We start from the raw sequence: 22,363 nt of genomic DNA, 5'->3' as shown, positions 1-22,363 counted from the left end.
CAAATCGAGGGTGACTCGATGTAGCTCAGAGTATAAAAGGGTTTATTGCCGACGATAAATATTTACAAACAAGGATCCAACAGAACTAACATTGCGAATACTCTCCACTCTATCCTGGCTCCCACTGAGAATCCTCTCCGAACCAGGTACGCCACTATGAACCCAATTGGCTTGGCTTCCTGCCTCCACGCTCTATAGTGTCCAACTTGATCATGTAGCCCTTGGGGATTGCTCCCTTAAAGGGGCCACACTACCACACTGACTTCTGAGAAGTGGCAATCACCATCGGATTATCACTTCACTCTTTTTTTTGCATTCTGACCCAGACTTTAACCCGGACCTATCCAGAAATATGGAATGCACCTCTTCAGGGAGCCCTTCTTCATAGGGTCATCAGGATAAGCCAGACCATGTCCCCTTTTTCATGGCACTAGCCATAGATAATGGGGTGGCAGGCAAGAGGGGGAGAAACTAGGGTGGGCTGGGGGCTTTAGGACCCGGGTGGGGAAGAGGGGGGTGAAGCTGGTGGTCAGAGGACATGGTCGGGTTGGAGGTTTTTTGGGGGGAATTAATCGTGAGGTTGGGGTGGGGCGGTCTAGTCAGGTGGTCTGGAAGAGCCAGGTGGCTGGGGAGGTAGGTCAGGGTGGGTGAGATGTAGTGAGGAGGTTGGACGGGTCAGGGGGTCCATCTGGGAGTCATCACCAGTCAAATCGAGAGACGATAACTGGGTGGTTGGGAGGGTAGTCAGGTGTCCAAGGGAAGGAAGGGGGTCAGTACTTCAGTTATCCAGCAGTTAGAATTAACTGTTCTAACTTTTCCTGGGTAGCTCTTCTGTTCAGTGACTCAGAACTGTCTGAAGTCTCTGACTTCAACTCAGAGTTTGGAGGCTTCCAGTGAGAACTGCTCACCCAAAGTCCAAAGTTATTGCACAATTATTGTGTAGTCAGTGTGTCAGGGCATCGACAGGTTCCACTTGGAGATGGGGAATAGCTCCAGGGTACAACCATCAGGAGATCAGAAGTCCTGGGCCTTTATTTAAAAGGACTATAAAGAAAAGAACTGTGTCGATGTGGTGCTTTTCACATCCAAAGAACATTCCTAAGTACTTTACAGCCAATTAATTGCATTTGAAATGTAGGAATTGTTGCTATATAGGCAAATATGGCCACCAACATGCAGACAATCAAGTCTCAATTGGAGGTAATTACCCTTTAACCTATCTTTTGGTGTTTGCCAGGACACTAGAAAAACCCTCTTGTTTTTCTTTAGATAGGGACATGGGATATTTTTACGTCTGGACAGACAGAATCTGGGTTTGACATCCCAGTTGAGATTTGACACATCTGATAACGCCCTGGGTTTTGCACTCAAGGGTCAGTCTAGATTCAATGCAAAACTTCCTGGAGTGAGGCTTGTTGGTATAACTTCTGATTCAGAGGCCGAGTTGTGACTGTTGAGCCAAAGTGGCACCTAAAATCAAATCAGCCCAAAACATACTTCACTGGAGTGAAAACAAAACTGAGCCTTTGGGAATAAATAGCCTTGCAAAATTGCTGGGTCACTTTTACTCTTAGTTGTTCCAAAGTTCTGACAAACAAGCAAGGAAAGCGCATTGGAAATTTATTTTAGATTGAAGCGTGAATTATTTACTTGCACCACAAAATAACATAGTTGAAACAGTGCCTTTTGCTATAGATTTTGGCCCAATATACGGTAATAGAAAATACTTTCATCCTAATACTGCTTTGGGGCATAGCTTCACAGCACAACAAAGCTTGGTGCTTTCTATTCAATTTATTTTTAACAAAATACTTCGTGAAGCAGTAATATGGATAAAGCAAAAGTTCAGCAACAATCTGAGGGCACATCTCATGCACAAGTCCATCAACTTCACTGGAAGTCAGAATTGAGCAACATTTACAAGAAGCCTCCGTGAAACAGCATCGACAGAGGCTCTGCTGGAATTCATTCAAGAGTGGTCCAAATATGATGAGATGATAAGTGTATACAGGCATGCAAATATCATTGTCAATTCAAAATATATCAGTAAAACTTTACTCAGAGGTACGTCTGGTTAGAGGTGGCTTTGGAAATTGTTCAAAAAACAGTCATGATGTGATAAGGGAAAGAAATACACAGAGACGTGCAAATCCCACTGTAAATTCAAAATCCATTATAGTGAATTAATTGGGCTCAAAGCTTTATTTTGATTGAATGCAAAATGCATACTTAAATAAACAAGGTCTGACCAAAATACATTCAACCTTCTGCAATCAATGGAAGTTTTATCAGCTATGAAGCCTTAATTGGAAATTTGGTGAAGTTAGGTAAAAATTACTTGTGAAACGGTATCTTGTAGCTAACTTTAGATGGTGAGTTGCTGCAATGGGTTTGATTTCCCAAATTACACAGTCATGGAGGTTTACAGCATGGAAACTGGCCCTTTGTCCCAACTTGTCCACGCTGTTTTTACCATTAAGCTAGTCCCAATTGCCCGCGTTTGGTTCTTTATCCATCCTATCCAATGTAACTGTCTAAATGTTTTTTAAAATACAAAATTGTACCTGCCTCTACTACCACCTCTGGCAGCTCATTTCAGACAGTCACCACCTTCTATGTGAAAAAATTGCCCCTGTGGACTTTTTTGTATCTCTCCCCTCTCAGCTTAAATCTATGCCTTCTGGTTTCAGACATCCCTGTTGATGGGAAAAAGTGTTGACTATCTAATCCACCTTATCTGTGCCCCTCATTACTTTACAGATCTCTGATAGATCACCCTTGGGCATTGGAGGCTTCGGGATCCTAAGCTCTATTCACTGGAGCACAGATCCCATAAGCCTCCTATGCTCCAGGGAAAAAGTCCAAGCCTTTTTAACTCAAACCATCAAGTCCCCGCAGCATCCTAGTAAATCTTCTTGTGCTCTTTCTAGTTTAATAATATCCTTTTGAAAGTGTGATCAGATTTGTACACAGTATTCCAAGTGTTTCCTTACTAATGTCTTGTACAGCTTCAACAAGATGTCCCAACTCCTGTATTCAATGTTCTGACCAATGAAACCAAACATGCCGAATGCCTTCTTCACCACCCTGTCTACCTGTGACTCCACTTTCAAGGAGTTATGAATGTGTACCCCTAGATCTCTTTGTCCTATAACTCCCGCTACTGTCCTACCATTAACTGAATAAGTCCTGCCCTGGTTCGATCTACCAAAATGCATCACCTCACATTTACCTACATTAAACTCCATCTGCCATTCATCAGCCTTCTGGGCCAATTGAGCAAGATAAATTGTGCAGTTAATGTCTAGAAAGTAATAGCTCTCAAGAGGCCAAGACATCCGGGTGCCTGAAATTTTACTGGCAATAGAACGGCACCTGGAAGCAGGCCACTGCCAGCATTGGAGATTATAATTTGTGACATTTACAGCTGATGTTATAAAACAGGTTGCTCGGGCTGTCAATGAAAGCCTGATTAAAGTGAATAACTGGAAGGGTAGATACAATTAAAGTAGGGTGGGGGTATATTTAAGGGACCTCGGAAGAGGCAGCTGTAAATCCAGTTTAGATCTGATGCCAGCAAGAGGAATTTGAAGTAGAATTCTGGCCTAATGTGGCTGCCATCATTCTGCTCAGAGGGGGATGTTTTAAAGGTGGAAAGCGGGCAGCTCCCTGATAGATACCTGACCCACACCAGTGCCTGTCACTGCTGCGCACTCAGATACATATCTGTACGCGATGGTAGAGACTTGTCATGGTGTTCAAATTCCATGGATCTTGGGTCTTTTGACACTGAAATCAAACATGCCTTAATTTTCTTATGTGGAATTTACAGGTTACGGAATGTCACTTTTCAACAGGGTTTTAGAAGCTAACTTCTGAGAATTCCTGCTTTTAAAAACAGCCAATAATTAATGAAAGAAAGAAGTTACTCATGGTCCATGACTAACGAACATTCATAATATCGATAGAAATCAAAGTTGGCAGAGGGAAACAATTTTTGACATTTGGTTATAGACACTCAAACATGGTTAAAATAGGTTGAGTTCTTAAGGGCACCATCATAACACTGCATACCACCATCATCTGCAACACCCCCCTCCTTCATCTGCACCCCTCTACCTCACCCCCCCGCCAACCTCCCCCGCTTCAAGGTGATGAAAACATCCGTACGATTCTGCATCTCTTATTTTCTTTCCAATGCATTCTAAATTAATGATCAAATAACTGTTTTCAGATGTCTGGAGGAAAATGCGACGGGGATGTTGGTGGTGGGGGAGGATGATCTTTATTAGTGATATGCATCTGAGCAGCTTGAATAAGAATTCGAAGGGAATGAAGACTATTCTACTCTAGTCCAACTCTGACTCTACAAAGGCCCACGTAGACAATTGGCTGAACCTCAAACACTTTTAACTTTAATAATAATGACTGTTTTTTTTTAAACGCAATATTGAAACCAGATTAGTTGCAGTGGGTTGGCACTGATTACCAAAAACACTGCATATTAACAAACTTACATGATTAACTGCATTGCTGATTTACTGATAACAACCTGTTTATATCGGAAGACTGCGAACAATTTATTAATTCTATTTCAGGGATTTGTGGAGCTGGAAATTTTTTGCTAAAAGAAAACAGTTTTAAGATTTATATTTCTGGATGATGAAGCAACCAGAATTTTTTTTTAGAACAGTGCAATTTTGAGAGTGCAGTTATGAATCAAGTAGCTGCACGCTTCACTGTATCGAGAAGAAGTATCTAGGTTGTCTCTCTGTAACATCTGGCATTACAACATTAAGGAATGCACTTATTTATTTCCATTAACTTTCTTGATCTGATCATGAACTCAAGTGATCAAAATTCGATTGTGGGAACTGATTGAGTAAACTTTTTCTTGAATGATAAAAATAAGTATTCCCGAGCTGACAGCTTTCCAGTTACCTGTACATATTTCACAATTACTTTATGCAAACAATTCTCTGTAGTTTAAATGCTAACACTTGTGCTTTCAAACATCTAAGTTGCACTTGTTATCTTATAAAGTTATATTTCATCCTGACCTAAGATTCAAAACTTTCTTCATTGTGTGCGCGTGTGTGTGTTTGCGTCCCCATGCATGCGTGTTGTACGTGCATGTGTGTATGTGCACGTGTGTGTGTATGTATGTATGTGCGTGTGAAAGTATGCACACATGCATATATGTGCATGCTTTTATGCATGTATGTGTGTACATGTGCATGTACGCATGTGCGTGTATGCACATGGCATGTATGCGCATGTGTGTGAATGCATGTGTGCGTGTGTGCCAGTATGTGCATGTGTGTGCATGCATGCGTGCAAGCATGTACGGGTGTGCACGTACATATGTGCGCACACATGTATGTATATGTGTGCATGTGTACGTGTGTGTGCGTGTGGTGGGCCAAAATTTCGAAAGGTTTTCACCTGTGAATGTTTTTGTATATGTTCAGAGTTCTCCACTTCTCAGGGTTCAACATTCATTTGTCTTCTCATAAAGATCTCAAAACCCTATTTATTTCAAAAGTTTGATTTGACTCATCACTCAATTAGCCAGAGATACAACTTAACTTTCATTCCTTTCAGAGAAGTCAAAGTACCGCACCCAGGTTGAACCACAGATGCTCAACTTAATAACTTGGAAAATTAAAATATACGCAGGCTCTAATCTCGTCCCTCAATCACGAATGTAGTTAATCATACGGTGAGCAGGTTTACTTAAATACAGATTATTTTTGTCAAACCTGACCAACAAACTGCAATAAATAGGGTTGCTGATCCATAAAGACTAACCACACATGCTAAATTTAAGACATTGTTTGTTGATGGAAATTGGTTAACTAGATCCCCCTGTAGGGATTCTATGAGTGTCCAGAAGAATGAAATCACCGGTTCAATTTGGGACAGAGGGTTGCTGTCATCTCTCTTTGTCGTCTTTCAAAGAAATAGGAGCTCTTGTTCACCATTATCAGCAATATTCCGGAGATTGAAAAGTTCAGGTTCAAACCTGGTGTGGCTCCGCGATGCAGCCCAAAGGTATTTGCTGATTGTGAAATGTTCAGTCAGCCCCCACCTGCTCCGAATTCCTGGATTCCACACCTGGCCCTCAGATAGAGAAGACCACGTCTGCCAATGGATGCAGGAGGTTACATGGTCTTATCCACAATCAGACAATGTCGGCCAGATGTTTAATTCAAGTGGGAAGTGAGTCGAGGGTTCTGGGGGCAGGTAGGAAAGTGGAGTTGAGGCTGCAATCAGATCGGCCATGATCTTACAAAATGGAGCAAGGGCAAAGAGCTGAATACACTAACCCTGCTCCTATTTCTTATGATTGTGCAACTAATTTCTACAGGGCTAAGACAAGTATTGCCTTTCTCTGTAACAAAAAGCTTTGGTATTCTTAGCTGCACCTGCTTAATGAACTGAAAGTGGTCTGATGAAATTCATCGCACTTGAAAAGCTGGCTGCTTTGTGCTGCAGATGTAAGAATCTTTCTGGGTTGCCACTGAGCAACCACACAAGGCAGTGAAACTAGTTAACGAGTCACCAATAAGAATTTGAACTAACCTTCTGTGAACTTCAGTGGCAAGAAGTGGCCACAATAAAAAACACTTAGCTTCTCACTCAATTCGAGAACATTTAACAGAGCACTTTGAACAAACCTCCCACCCAGAAACTCCGCTGAGGTGAAACTGGTTCTGGGCCAGCAACGCGTAAGCAGCTCAGAGTGAATTGGTCACCAACTTTTTGTTCTGTTCAATCTTCTTTCTACTGAAGTTCTTGGAATGACAGCTCGCAGTCTTCTTGGAAACTTGCTTCATTGGGGTTTGAAATAAAAAGTCTTGTCAATATTTTCCAAATCAATGGAAAATAAAAACTGGTGCCATGAAAAATCATCGGCCGCTTTGCTTCAGGACCGGTTTTATGCTCTTGGCACAGATCGATTGCACACCACACAGATGTGCAGTTACTACAGCCCCATAAATTCTTATAGAAAGAAGCCCTGTACAGCAGTGACCCTGCAGCTGGTTTGACACCTGAGGTAAAAACTTACTCTTTATAAAGGATGGACGAACATTTGATGTTTTTCCTGCAAATTTACTTTGATTAAGGTTTTCCTCCTCAGGCACAAGTAATTTTGTGAGTGGAAGATCAAGAGGAAAGCGGATGGACTGCCTAAATATCTTTTCTGCGGTTATTTGATTAAAAGTACAGTCAATGATTGGGGAAGATGCGAGGGACATTCCTGGTGCAAGTCTCCCACAAATGGAAATCTCCAGCTTTATGCCTGCTGGGACTGGGACAGAACGAGGGAATCATAGAATCCCTACAGTGCAAAAGGAGGCCAACTGCGCCACCATGTCGGAAACTAGAGCATCTGGAGGAAACCCATGCAGACAGGGGGAGAACGTGCAAACTCCGCACAGACACCGAGGCCGGGATTGAATCACAAAATAATAGAATCCCTGCTGTGCAGGAGGAGGCCATTTGGTTCATTGAGTCCGCACTGACCACAATCCCACCTAGACACTAACCCCTTAACTCCACCTAACACTGAGGGGCAATTTGGCATGGCCAATCAACCTAACCTGTACATCTTTGGAGTTGAACCCAGGTTCCTGGTGTTGTGTGGCAGCAGTGCTAACCACTATGCCACCATGTCGCCCATAAAATTTGACTCTTCAGCCATTTTTTTGGTGTTGCAAGTGCCGATTTGACTCCAAAATGGCATCAACACATGTTGGAGAAAAAGCACTGGGTATCATTTTGTTGGCGATATTGATTGCACATGTATAAACATGCATAGATGCCTGATAGGGATGTCAATCAGTGTGCAACACCAATCTGACACAAGCAATGCAACTATTTTTTGTCAACAAGCCATCTGATGCTATGTTTTAAGTATGTACAACTGTAAAAACCATCAACAGCAGGAAGGAGCCCCAGTCAGTGATCATTAAAGGATCATCAGCTCCTTACAGATTCGATGCTGACTGATTTCCAGTGGCTGTAACTGCAATGGTGTTTGGTGGTTTCACAGCTCTTTAAACCTGCGAAAGTCCAGAGGGAATGACGTTACTCTTGCTGAATGACTTTGTCCTGAGTTCCAGGATTCTGCACAACTACTTGCTCCCAGACATGGGTGCAGTAATGCCTATTCCACTTGTACTGTTGCAAGGCAGGGAGAACGAGAAGAGATGACGCTGAGCAGGACAAGCCACCAGAAGAGGGAAGAGGGAGAGAAAGAGGAGGGTGGAGGGCTCGAAGCAGGGGTCCAAGTCCACCCGGGGTGTCAGGAATTCTGCTATCTCTATTGGAACAGTGAGTGGAAGTTAATGAAGTCTGCCAGAATGGGTATGATGGTGGTGGTGGTGGTGGTGGAGGGCATGTGAGGGCAATTGCTGTGTACAAAGCTATGGTACTAGCTACCCTCTCATGTGCCTGTGAGACATGGTCTATTTACTGCAGCTATATAAAGCTTTGGGCAGCTAGGCTCTTCACGTGATGCACTTGGGGCATCACTGGCTTCAGATGGGAGGACCGAGTGCTTAACACTGAATTACTTCAAAGAACAGAAACATCTGGAACTGAACATTCATCATCAGCACCCAGCTCAGATGGAGTGTTCATGAAATTACATGAGTAACTTCATTGCAGTGTGAATGTAAGCCTACTTGTGACTAATAAATAAACTAACTTTAATGTACATTTGACTGACAATAAAATCCCTAAAATGGTCACATATATTCACACTTTAAACTTGGACATGGCTTGCAAGGCAGGCAGAGGTCAAGGTTAAGGACTCCCATAAGGTGAACCTCGGGAACTGTGACATGTCCACCATAGAATAGGAGTAAAGTGCAAAGCAATGAACTATCTGTGAGAAATCTCATTTAGTGGCTTCATTTCCTTTGAACAGCAAAATGTACAGGCAGCAAAGGACAAAAAGTGAGTTAGAAAGACCAAGTTCTCCCAACAAAATCCTACAATTCATTTTTGCCTGCAACTTTCTGTCCACCACCCATTCCCCGCACCCATTCTCCCCACACACTCCTCTGGTGATTCCCTCCCTGTGGCCCCCATTCTGTCCCACTTACCTGTATCCAGGGATCCAGTGGCAATCCTTAGGCTGGGTCTTGAAGCATTACCGGCGGCAGCCACTACCCCTGGGGGCGCTGCCTGCCATGGAGAGGTGCCAGTCTCTAATTAGCTGTTGTGGGTGGGATCTCCATCACACTGGGGGCTTGATTGTGTGAAAGGCCCATCGCTGGCCTGTAAACCATTCAGCCAACCCCATGGAAGAAATGCTGGGCCCCCACCGCCCCGGTTCTCCAAATGATGGAAACACCCCGTCCGCCCAATCACTTGAACAAAACCCTGGCCAGCAAGTCAGAATTCAGCAAGGGCATTCTCACTGCAATCTACCGCTTACAGCAGCTGGAACTACAACCTCCAAGTAGACAGAGGGTGACACTGCTGAGAGGTTTTAAAAGCGACCATGGCCAGGAACTTTCACGCGTTGGATACTTCATTGTAATATAATAGAGGTTACCCGGCCTGAAAGAGAACAGCTGATTGAAGCTCCAAGGAGTTGTTGCCATTGTCCCAGGACGCGACCTCAGCAATCCTAGTCAGCGGTGGGAAGACAGATTGTTGAACTGCGGTTACCCCATAACAAGCCCCTTTGAACATGGTATCTGCAGCCACGATGGAAACAGTCTGACCTGTCATGAAGTTCAGGTTGTGTGGAAGCAACTTGAGCTTCCATTGACCTTGTGTGGCCTCAGTCTGAGTTTTCATGGCAGCATTCAGACTTTGGGTAGCTTCTTTTAGTGCTATAATGGAGGCAGATATTAGTTTATTTGTTAGTGTCGCAAGTAGTGTGGCGACCAGGGGATTTCCACAGTAATTTCATTGCAATGTTACTGTAAGCCTACTTGTGACACTGATAAATAAATAAACTGAACTCAACTGAACTTATTGGGTTGTAAGCAGGAAGTCAGATGGCAAAATCTCCAGGATTCCACACAGCCAGAGTTGGCAACACTACTTCTGTGGCTCCTGCCCTGCTGCACCTTCAACAATGGTTATTCAAACGCTGGCGACCACTGTCCCCTCCAATATGATCAGCATGCCATGCCTGCCCCCTGCCAATTAGTTCCTGCCACCTCTAGTTATGCAGCTGTCTGTCTGACAGGAGGAAGAAGTAGGAAACTGTGTCCATTAGTTTGCCGTAATCTATTTGGGTGATATATCTATCTTGGTTGAATAGCTGTCAGTTTGTGCAAGATATGAGGTGTAGGTGTGAAACTTGAAGCAGTGCTAAATGTGTAAGGATGAGATGAGGCTATGAATGTGAGCTATGAGTCGTGATTGACAGATTATTGGTCAGTTACATAACTGGGGTGTGACGTGTTGAGGGAAATGTGAGGCGAGTGTTACAGTGATTGGGACATGATGCTTGAAGGTGAATTCTCTGATCTTGACCATTAATGTCAGATCATTGAATGTCTTGCAGTTTGCATCAGGTTCCTTGGGGTTCAACCTCTGAGACTGTCTGTCATGGGTAAATGTCCCTCATTATCTGGAGAGTATCCTGGACTCCTGTAAGAAGTCTCTCAACACCAAGTTAAAATCCAACAGGTTTATTTGGTATCAGAAGCCCGTTGGGCTTCAACCTGATATTGTGAGACTTCTTACTGTGCCCATCTCAATCCGATGCTGGCATCTTCACATCCTGGACCCTAGAGGACAGGGGACCTCTATTCTCCCTCTTCAACCTCTTCCACCAAGGCCTCTAATGCAGCCTCAAAGAATCTTGGAGCTTGTGCTTTCCCCTGCTGTGCCATGGTCCACTCTCCTTCCAGTAGAGACTCTTCTACAATATAGTGTCAGCACCTTCTCCAATCAGAACGCGCCTCCTTTTCAGGGCACTTTGAGTAATGTTGGCTAGTTTTTACATGGTGCCAGCCCTGTGCAAACCTGAGTTCTTGCTGAGGTGTGCAGTAGTCATTGAAGAATGAGTTCAACACTATTCAAACTCACTCAATCGCTTTGTCTGTGTCGGAATCAACAGGCGTGAGTTTGTGAGTCTGTTCCTGGGGGCTGTCGAATTTATCACCAAGTGATTCGTAATTATGCCACTGACTTGAGACTCTCACTAAACCATCCCCACCACCTGTTTCACACGGGGTGGGAGTGGGGGGGAGGAATACCAAAATGCCTGACCATAACCTTCAAGCTTCAACTGATACTAAGGTTTTATTCATATTTACAGTAGTTATGCACAAAAACATAACAAGCTACTGATGGTGTGTTTCCAACAGAATAGCGGTCAGTTCAAAACTAGTTATTCATGCCGTTGCATTTAGAATGCACGTGAATCCCAGGCTGGATGTCCCTTCTTGATGCTTTCACAATTCCAGGCATAAACAAGAAGACTAAGTGTTGAAAATTTAAACAGAAAAAGAATGCAGTTCACACCAGCCATGCAATATAACTGTGGTGGTGATGGCAGCTACAGGAGGTGGGCAATACGCCCATACCATCTGCTGGCAATAAAATATTATCCACAGTTTATTGGTACCATCTTGAACAGTACCACATAAAAATTTAAACGCACAGACAAAATCATGAACATTGGGGGAAAACAGAAACGGCGAGGTGCGTAGTTTTTAATCGTCTGCAGACTTTAGTGCCAACAAATTAAACCAGAATGCTAAGTAATTACAGAAGATTTAACACCTCGAGTGTGAGACTGGAGACAATGGCCGAAATTTTGCCCCCTTGCCCACCCGATTCTAGAGCGGGCGAGGCCCACAGAATGGAAATTTCTGTTGATCTTGGGCAAGATTTTATGATTTTGCCCAAGCGAGGTTGTAAAATCCCGCCCAGTGTGAATTATCCTTAATTAGTCAGCACATGCTACGAGCAAGCCATTTTATGTTCTATTAATTACATGGTGAAGATAGGAACTTCCATTCTCTTGCGTGGTTTACTTACTTATTTCTTCTCGAACATTGGGTGGCAATTTGATATTTGCTTTTTAGTCATAGATTTATTTAATGAATGACTTTATATTGTGGGTAACACAATGGCACAGTGGTTAGCACTGCTGCCTCACAGTGCCAGTGCCCGGGTTCAATTCTGGCCTTGGATGACATTGTAGAGTCTGCACATTCACCCTGTGTCTGCATGAGTTTCCCCCGGGTGCTCTAGTTTTCTCCCAAAATTTTGGTTTTTCATCCAAATATACTCAAGTTAGGTGGATTGGCCATGTTAAGTTGCCCCTAAGTGTCAGAGGGATTATTAGGGTAAATACATGAGGTTACAGGGATAGGGCCTGAGTGAGATTGTTGTCGGTGCAGACTCGAAGAGCCGAATGACCTTCTGCACTGTCGTGACTCTTTGATCCGATGATGAATTCCTTCAATAAGATTTCCAACACCAGGTTAATGTCCAACAAGTTTATTCAGTAGCACAAGCTTTCGGAGTGCTGCTCCTTCATCAGGTGAGTTAAGAGTTGGGTTCACAAACAGGGAATAGGGCAAATATATTCTCTGCTTGTGAACCCAACGCTCCACTGACCTGATGGAAGAGCAGCACTCCAAAAGCTCTGCTACCAAAAAAACCTGTTGGACTTTAACCTGATGACATTCTTACTATGCTTACCCCAGTCCAACGCCGGCATCTCCATTTCAATAAGATTGAGGAATGTGAAAGGAGGTATCCAGTGTGGAGGAGAAACTTCCTTTTCCATTGTATCAGCATCAAGGACACCACTCCTTTGACATCAGCACTTGGACTTTAGGCCACAGCTTGAGTTTCAAACCTTAGCGATCCCTGTGATTGTTCCTGCACAATCTAGGGTCAATTTTCAATGAAGGTGTCTTTTCCAAAAGCAGTTATCCATTCTTTATATTGAGATGCGTCAAGACAGACATTGAAGAGCTACGTGCCATTTCGTTTATAATATTCAGATTACCACAGGTGAATATTCCAACTTTAAAAGCTCCGAAACAGGGTGCTATTACTGTTATTATGGTGGATTTTAATGCAACACATTGCGTTTCTGTAGGTTTTCCTTTTAATTGTGGTTGCAGTCAATAATAGCAACTTACTTTATCAAAGCTTGCAAAAGCACCTGTCACTGCAGCACTAACCTTCAACAATGTATTGTTAGCCGGGTGCCATATTTGCTTTTATCTGACCTTATCCACTTCAGGGTCAGTACGGCCAACTGCAAACCAAATGCACACTCTCAGCCTCCACAGCTGCTATCCCCATCTATAAATATCTGATTGCACTTTCGTGATTCCAAGTCCTTTTTTTTCCCAAGGACTGCAGCCCAGTATTTGGAAAAAGGTCATAACTGACAGCCCCGAGCAACTGTTCTACAATAACTCTGACTGCTCTGATGCAAGAGCAGTGGGATGCCAGCGAGCAGAGCAGAAAAATTCAAGGGCTTTGAAAAATGTGTCCGGGTGACGTTAACGCTGACTGTGGTGCAAGAACAGGAACTTATTCCTCTTTCGGAGGAAATGGTATTACAGCCGGATGAATGACATAAACCAGACATGAATGAGTGGGCACCTAACATTGAACCAAAACGGACAAGATCCATGTCAGTTCCCTTATACATCTTCTGTAGGCATTTCACAGCTGGTGGGACACCAAGAGTAAAGTGGAACCGTGTTATAGTATAGTAATGAAATAAAGATTTGAGTCCTCTGTTAGAGGTCCAAAAGGAGATAAGGTATTTTTAAATCATCGCTTTTAAGTACTGACAAGTAGACCCATAGCTGAGAAATTGGGGAAGGGCAAACAATGGGTGAGATCTTCTGGCTGTTTACGGCAACGGGATCTCTTGGTCCCAACGATGGTGCACCCTTGCCATGGCTTTCCTGGCACTGTGGGGTGGATTCAATGGGAAACCCAACTGACAGCGATGAGATCAGGAGATCCTACTGCTGGCCAAATCGCTGAGATTCTGAGACAGGATCTAACGGAATTCCCAGGGAGTTGGTATAAATCACCATCAATATTATCTCTCTTAGCGTTCTGGCCATCTTTCTCCACAGATATGGTGGAACTCAGGAGAATCCAACACAAATGTAATCTATTCAACATCTCCAGTCCTGAAGTCTAACACTGAATTCAAGGAGTTAAACTGATGGAAAAAAAAATTCAGTTTTCTTTTGCTCACAAACAAGATGTTTTGCAAATAGCTGATGATCTAATATCTGTTAGATGAGCTGGTGGTGATACTGTAGGTACATGGGTGTCTATAATATTGTTTGGAATCCTATTGGCTCACTGAACCAACAAAAGGAAAACTATTTTGAAACTGTTGGCAACTAATTTTTCTACACTGCTGTTTCAGATTACATTATCACCTGCACTTCATTCAATGTCTGTATCAAAGTAAGATGAACGTTGAAACAGCAGATTCTAGAAGCTCTGCAGGTTTAACGGGAGAGACTGGAAATTTGCGGTGAGGATGGTTGCCTGGGGATGCATTTCAATGAAGTGGGAATGGTCAAGAACTTCAGGGTTTTAGGTGTTCGAATCATCAAACACCTGTCCTGGTCCCTCCACGCTTATGCTATAGTGAAGAAAGCCCATCAACACCTCTACTTTCTCAGGAGGCCAAGGACATATGGCATACGGCTCTCACCAAGTTTTACAAATGCACCATAGAAAGCATTCTTTCTGGTTGTATCACAGCTTGGTATAGCTCCTGCTCTGCCCAAAACCACAAGAAACTACAAAAGGTCATGAATGTAGTTCAATCCATCATGCAAACCAGCCTCCCGTCCATCGGCTCTGTCTACACTTCCTGCTGCCTCGGAAAAGCAGCCAGCATAATTTAGGACACCACGCACCCCGGATATACTCTCTTCCACCTTCTTCCATCGGGAGAAAGATACAAAAATCTGAGGTCACATACCAAACAACTCAAGAACAACTTCTTCCCTGCTGCTATCAGACTTTTGAATGGACCTACCTCGCATTAAGTTGATCTTTCTCTACACCCCAGCTATGACTGTAACACGACATTCTGCACTGTCTCCTTCTCCATGTCTGTATGCTTTGTCTGTGTAGCGCGCAAGAAACAAGACTTTTCATTGTATGTTAATACATGTGACAATAATAATTCAAATCTTTATTCACTGTATGTTAGATATTTCAAAAGGCGTGACCTATATTAAAAAAAGCTTCCACTCTTGGCGTTGTCTCTCGCTTGAACCTAGCTACCTTTAGTTGACTGCAGGTTTTTATCAGCTCTCAAACCGCTTGCAATGAAAAGGTAGAAGATTCCAGCTGGCAGGCAGTGAAGAGGAACAGCGCATGACTCAACTGTTTGAATAGCCCCTCCTGCTGGCCATTAATAGGACAGCGGACATTAGTGAGCACTGCGGGACATCTGATCCCCAGGGACAGCAGCAAATAGAGATGGAGCTAAAAATACAAATGTCCAATCTGCCCCACATCGTTCGATAGCCATCACACCTCGTCACTGAAGTATGTATATAAATTGCCTGGAAGGGATTACGGCAGTGAATTACAGCTTTTGGCTTTAATATAAAGTTCAATGTAACTGTTTAAATAAATAAAACAATGTTTTTGGCAGCAAAGTAGTGCACTTAAGCCTTTATAGGTGTACCTGATACTCTAACAGAATGCCAGTTTAGTTCTTCCAGCATGTGTTACACACAGAACAGCCAAGATTAAACCCAAAGCTTCATTACCTTCTTCAATTAATCTGCAGGAGAGGCAGGTCCTGCCACAGTACAGTACTCATTTCATTTGACTAAACTCCCTGATGTAACACATTACTCAGTCCATATTAATCCGTCGTTTGACTGTGGAAGATCTATTTAAGGATATAATAAAGTGATGCTTATGAATGCCTTTGAAAATGAGAAAACTTGACCAGTATCAAATGCCCACTTACCAAAGCAGTGACATCCACATGTGATATAACTAGCACTGTATTAATTCATAACAGTGGTGATAGTCCCTTTAAGGGCAAAGCAGCAGGTTAAGGGTCACCTGGCCTGGGAGACCAATTGGAACTCAGAGGGAGAGATCTAGTGGTCCCATTCACCACCAGTGTGAACGCCGTAATGAATGCTGAATCTCAGGAGAACAGGATTTGGTCAGTGAGATCTCGGTTTGAGATCTTCCCCGGTGGTGACACGAAAGGGCACGAATCTGATTTCTATTAACTTGAATAAATGTAGCCCAATCCATCAGGCAAACCAGTCTCTCATCCACCGGCTCTGTCTACACTTCCCGCTGCCTTGGAAAAGCATCCAGCATCACTAAGTACCCCATGCACCCCGGACATTCTCTCTTCCACCTTCTTCCATTGGGAAAAAGATACAAAAGTCTGAGATCACATACTAACCGACTCAAGAACAGCTTCTTCTCTGTTGCAATCAGAATTTTGAATGGACTCACCTTGCATTAAATTGATCTTTCTCTACACCCTAGCTATGATTGTAACATTACATTCTGCACTCTCTCCTTTTCTTCTCAATGAACAAAATGCTTTGTCTGTTTAAAGCGCAAGAAACAATACTTTTCACTGTATATTAATACATGTGGCAATAATAAATCAAATCTCTAAAATCTATAAAATAATGAGGGGCACAGGTCAGCTAGATAGTCAATATCTTTTCCCAAAGGTAGGGGAGTCTAAAACTGGATGGCATAGTTTAAGGTGAGAGGGGAGAGATACAAAGGTGTCCAGAGGGCAATTTTTTCACTGAGGGTGGTGAGTGCCTGGAACAAGCTGCCAGAGGTAATAGTAGAGGCGGGTACAATTCTATCATTCAAAAAGCATTTAGGTAGTTACATGGGTGCAATGGGTATACAGGGGATATGGGCCAAATGCGGGCAATTGGGACTAGCTTAGGGGTTTAAAAGAAAGGGTGGCATGGACAAGTTTGGCCAAAGGGCCTGTTTCCATGCTGTAAACCTCTATGACTCTAAGTCAAATCAACTAAATTTAAATGCACTTGAACAGCTTTATAGGATAGTGTCAGCTCACAATGGACCTCCTCACCTGGGGGTACGACGGCACACTGATGCAAATCACTACTGCTTGCGAGGGGACAATGTCCCCCGATATTTTCTTTGGGAGGGGGTGTGGGCAATGCTTGAAGGGTGATCCTTCATGTCTGGGAGGGGTCATGATTGGGGAACTTATTTTAAAGGCAGTCTGTGGTGCTCTTTAACAATGGCAGTGGTCTGATCTTTATGGTGCCGGCCTTGCATTTCAGTCTCTGTCAGAGTGACACTGTGAATCACATCGTCAGATTATCTGTGCGCTAAATAGACTAAGTGCCAGAAAGTCTGGTTTGAAAATTCAGCTGTGTTTCGAGACCTGGGTTCGATTCCCAGCCTTGGGTGACTGTCTGCATGGAGTTTGCACGTTCTCCCCGTGTCTGCGTGGGTTTCCTCCGGTTTCCTCCCACACTCCAAAGATGTGCAGGTTAGGTGGATTGACCATGCTATATGGCCCTTAGTGTCCCAAACTATGTAAATTTGTGGGATTAGTGGGGTATATACGTGGGGTTGCATGGTGGGTTTGGATAAGATGCTCTATCTGAGAGTTGGTTGAGACTCGACGGGCCAAATAACCTTCTTCTGCACTGAGGGGATTCTGTGATAATTTGTTTTACATTAAGGCAATAGATTTCCCAGTTTTTGTTGGTGGGATGGTTTGGCAACAGTCTTGAGTTGGTGTCGTCAGCATTTACTGACTGATAACATCCTTTTCTGATGTGCCAACCCTGCCAAACTCAAAATGACCAATCAAATAAAATAACTTGAAGATACAACTTGGTTACAGGGGTCACCTTTCCAAACTGTTAATTCCACTCAATTCAAAGGGAAAAGTGTGGTGGCACAAAATTATAATGAGATATAAATTTCAATGGACTATTTAATTTCATTAGTGGCTCCCACAGCTCTTAACAGTAGTGCTGATAGACACATTAACTGGCTTTTGTTCCGCATGTGGTCTGTGAGCTATACTGTGGGGCTGCAGAATTTGCAGGATTTTTATTCAGGGTTTATACACCAAGATTACCATTATCTAATCACAACTTGTTCCATTTTCTCTCAACACTGGCGGTACCCTGCTCTGTGGAGCTTGTCTCTTTAGTTACACTTCTCAGTAACAATTTACACCAGTCCAGAATTTTTCATCAATATTTCAAGTTATTACAGCAGACCTTTTTAAAAATAGGAAACCCAAGCTTCAATTTTTCTCAACAAAGTTCAAGAGGAACACCAGCTGTTAACTGCCCCAGGCCCAACCATGAATGTCTGGAATGGGGTGGGGGGGGGGGGGTGGGTGGTGGTGAAGGAATGCAACATGTCAAAATAAAGAGACAGCATGTAATTTTTTTTCTTGGCTCACCTAACCTAGTTGTAAACCAGGAAAAACTATTTTTCTTCTCAATTGGCCACTTTGTTTAAAATGCTCCAAACTGGTCAAAAAAGCTACGTGTTTCCAAAAGTTTATTTATTTTTTATTCATTCAAGGGACGTGAATGACAATAGCTAGGCCAGCATTAATTGCCTTTGAGAAGGTGGTGGTGATGACCTGCCTTGAACCGCTGCAATCCATGGAGTGCGAGTACGCCCACAGCACTGCTCTTGACTTGTTCCAGGGTTTTGACCCAGTGACAGTGAATGGACAGCAATATAGTTCCAAGTCAGGATGTGAGTGTCTTGGAGGGGGAAAATTGAAGTGGTTGGTGTTCCCATGTATCAGCTGCCCTTCTGAATGGGAGTGGTCGTGGATTTGGAAGATGTTGTTTAAGGAGCCTTGGTGAGTTCCTGCACTGAATCTTGTAGATGATGCACCCTGCTGCTAACGTGAGTTGGTGGTGGAGGGAGTGAAGATTTGTGGACGGGGTGCCAATCAAGTGGGCTGCTTTGTCCTGGATGGTGTTGAGCTTCTTGATGGTTTTTTTGAGCTCCGGGCAAGTGAGGAGTATTACATCGTGCTCCTAACTTGTGCCTTATTAGTTGGTGGACAGGCTTTGGGGAGTTAGGAGGTGAGTACTTGCAGCAGGATTCCTAGCCTCTGACCTGCTCTTGTAGCCACAGCATGTGTATAGCAAGTCCAGTTGTTCTTGTTACTGAGAACCCCCAGGATGTTGATAGTGGGAGATTCAGCGATTGTAATTTAAATATTGTAATGATACTTTAACCAAATTTGTTTTAGCTCAATGTTTCTGAAATATTCAATTTCTCAATTAGGTTGGAGAAGTGAATGGTGTCAGATTTTTAGTAAAAAATCTTCATTCACCACATACTAAGTGTTACATGCAGTAATTGATGTTATTTTGCAATTTCTTTGGACTGTCTGGAAACAACTGTGGTAAAACCTATTTGTCATACAGTTTTCATGAACTTCTTACATTACCTTAGTTTTACAATCACAAAGCATGATTATGTTGGAAGTTTGGAGTTATCAGTGTATTTATAATAAGTTACTTAGATTTAATAAAGTCTAAATAGTACTGGCATATGGAGTTTGATTCATCTGCCAATCTGTGATGCATGTCTTTCCCAGAGCACAACCAACATTCCAAAAACCACCACCAAGCATGAGGAGAACTCATAGCGAGGTGAAGGAAGATGTGGTTTGAGCATTAAGTATTTTGGACCCCTTCCAAGAAGTCTGACCAGCTTTTAAAACACACATCCTGGCAGCTACTTGAGAGACCTGGATGGGGAACGCAAATCGTTCAATTTTTGACAAGAGCAGCATGTCCACTTGAGCTCAACACAACATGTGAGTGCTGATAGGACATAGCATGGTACTGGTGCCATCTCCTGGTTCTATGCTTCATGCTCAGTAGCACAGGCTCTAAGAATCAGCAGAACAATGTTGTGTTGGCTGCTTCATCAGATCAGAAACAGCAATCAAAAGTTGAATTTAATAAAAATTGTCGACATGAAAAATTTTAGTAAGACTGTTGTTCTCCACTATCTCTAGAGAAATGGCATTTGTCCACAATAGTCTGCCGGCCCTATCCCCTGGAACAGTGATAAAAATGTCAAGAAACAAAGGAATCATGTGAAGGTGAGGGAGGGATGGAAACGGGAAGCAAAGCTGCTTGAATTTTTCAGTTTGGGTTGCGAGCAAGAGACGGCACCAATACAATCATTGATAAACAATGTGAAGGAACAGAACTGGGTTGGGGTGTAACAAAGAATGTTCCACCTTTCCCCTGTATAGGCAGTCAAAGCTGGAATCATTGTTTTATGTGCCTCCCTGTTCTTCTGATTACCGCAGAGGTCCCTATTCACAAAAGCATCAGTCTGTTGTGGAACTGCAGCTGGGAATCAGTTCTTACAACCGCCCTGCTCGTGAATCCGATCTCTATCTAATGCTTCGGCAAGCTGTCCATCAATCCCAGAGACACTGTTGATGGCACCTCCACTTCCATCTTGTCAGTAGTGGGAAGGCCAGCAGATGTCCTATCCTGAGGCCAATTAAGGGTGTCTTCCTACTGTGCCATTTATTGGGGGGAGCTGGGGGAGGGGGAGGGTGGAGAAGTGCTCTGCCACATTAGGCGACCTCTAGGTGAACACCAGCAGAATCCCAGGGGGATATGTCTCATTTGGGCATTCTTCAGCTCATGAAAGAATGCCCCTTGGCAAGGGCGTCACCTGCTCTCACTAATACCCACTCCTCCTGGTGGCCTGCTTGAGAGACCCCAGCGCTGACTCTATATTCCTAGGTGTGAAGGTGCCCTCTTCCAGGTGCAGTTCCAGCAGTGGCTAATGCTCCTGCTGGAGCAGCTGAGACTGTTGAGTTGCTGATGGTCCAGTTATCTGGTTGTACCTGAAGGCAGTCTTGTGTTCCATTGTCTGCCAAGGAAGGTCATCCACCCTACATCCCACCCTACCCAGCATACCCACTACTTTCAGGCCCACTGTGTAACTCTGACACACAAGTTTTATACCCCAGTGTCTCAACTCCTACAGCAGGATCACATCCTGTGGCCCCAAAAAGATCTTGGAATCTTAGTTTGAGTCTCAGCTATGAATGATCTTGGAGCCCTTTACAACGACTGTGTAAGGTAAGAGTGCTTCATTGGAGAAGTAATGATACTTACGGTCTTAGAATGTAGATATGGGTGGCACGGTGGCACAGTGGTTAGCAATGCTGCCTCAGTGCCAGGGGCACTGGTTTGATTCCTGTCTTGGGCCATTATCTGTGTGGAGTCTGTATATCCTCCCCGCGCCTGCGTGGGTTTCCTCCGGGTGCTCCGGTTTCCTCCCACAGTCTGAAGGACGTGCTGCTTCTGTGCAACAGCCTTGCTAAATTCTCCCTCAGTGTACCCGAACAGGTGCCAGAGTTTAGTGACTAGAGGATTTTCACAGTATCTTCACTGCAGTGTTAACCTAAGCCTACTTGTGAGACGAATAAATAAACTATTATCTGCACTCATTTTTAGTTGAGGCACGATGTTATTTTTTTTTCATGAATTATTAAGGGAAACAAAGAAAATTATAATCAAATGAAAATGCTCTCAAAAGAACATTTTAAATTCGAATGCTTTTTAAACAAATATACTATTTTATTCATGAGCTTTGATATTTAGAGAGCGACATAGCTTCAAATCAACTGGAACAAGCATGGATAATGGAGAAACACCAATACAAGAATGAAAGGGGACAGTCAAAGTGATGGCCAGTTTTTGCGATTAACTACAGGAAATCAGCTCAGACTTCTACAAATAAACAAGCCTCTAAAAAGGGCCATTTCCACTCTCAGGAGTGTGATTGGGAGTTGTCAGCAGACTGGTTTCTGGTTCCTTACAGTAACATTTGTAGCTGTGGTTTTCTCCTGTGATTAACTGTCTTTGTGATGGGTCTCATTCACCCAAATCATCAGCTGTGCTGCCTCCAGCATTCTTTGACTCAGAAATTAGGATCGTGCTTCATAGCTATTTTCACTGGACAAAAACTACGCACTGAACGGAGATATTAGATGTTGTTTGTGCAGCCTTTAACCATCGTAATTCACGAACAGCTTTCTGGATTCCCGGTTAATAGAGATGGGGCATGTCAGAAAAACTGTAAAGCCTTGAAAATTACTACCAGCAGACAAATCTCTTACGCATTCCTTTATCTGATTTAAGATGATTAAGTAATGTCTGTATTAAAACTTTGGATAAGGGAATTCATCCAAATTCATTCAGTGTTAATTTGGTCTTATTGCTGATGATAATTCATAGGTTTGTGTTTATAGCTTTTTTAAAATTCTAATATTTGAACAAAATGTGCTAAGTTACATGCCCAGATT

At 43.3% G+C, this 22,363-nt stretch overlaps 1 protein-coding gene across 3 annotated transcripts in view; it reads right to left on the bottom strand.

The window, feature by feature from the left end:
- Positions 1-22,363, bottom strand: part of myocd (myocardin) — a 620,755-nt gene that overhangs the window by 214,629 nt on the left and 383,763 nt on the right. The window lies entirely within an intron of this gene.

The sequence above is a fragment of the Carcharhinus amblyrhynchos genome, chromosome 21 (genome assembly GCF_965287045.1).
Source record: "Carcharhinus amblyrhynchos chromosome 21, sCarAmb.v2.hapA, whole genome shotgun sequence".
NCBI classification, from domain to species: Eukaryota; Metazoa; Chordata; class Chondrichthyes; order Carcharhiniformes; family Carcharhinidae; genus Carcharhinus; species Carcharhinus amblyrhynchos.
The sequence above is the reverse complement of the archived record's forward strand: the minus strand, read 5'-3'. Positions and strand labels throughout refer to the sequence as shown.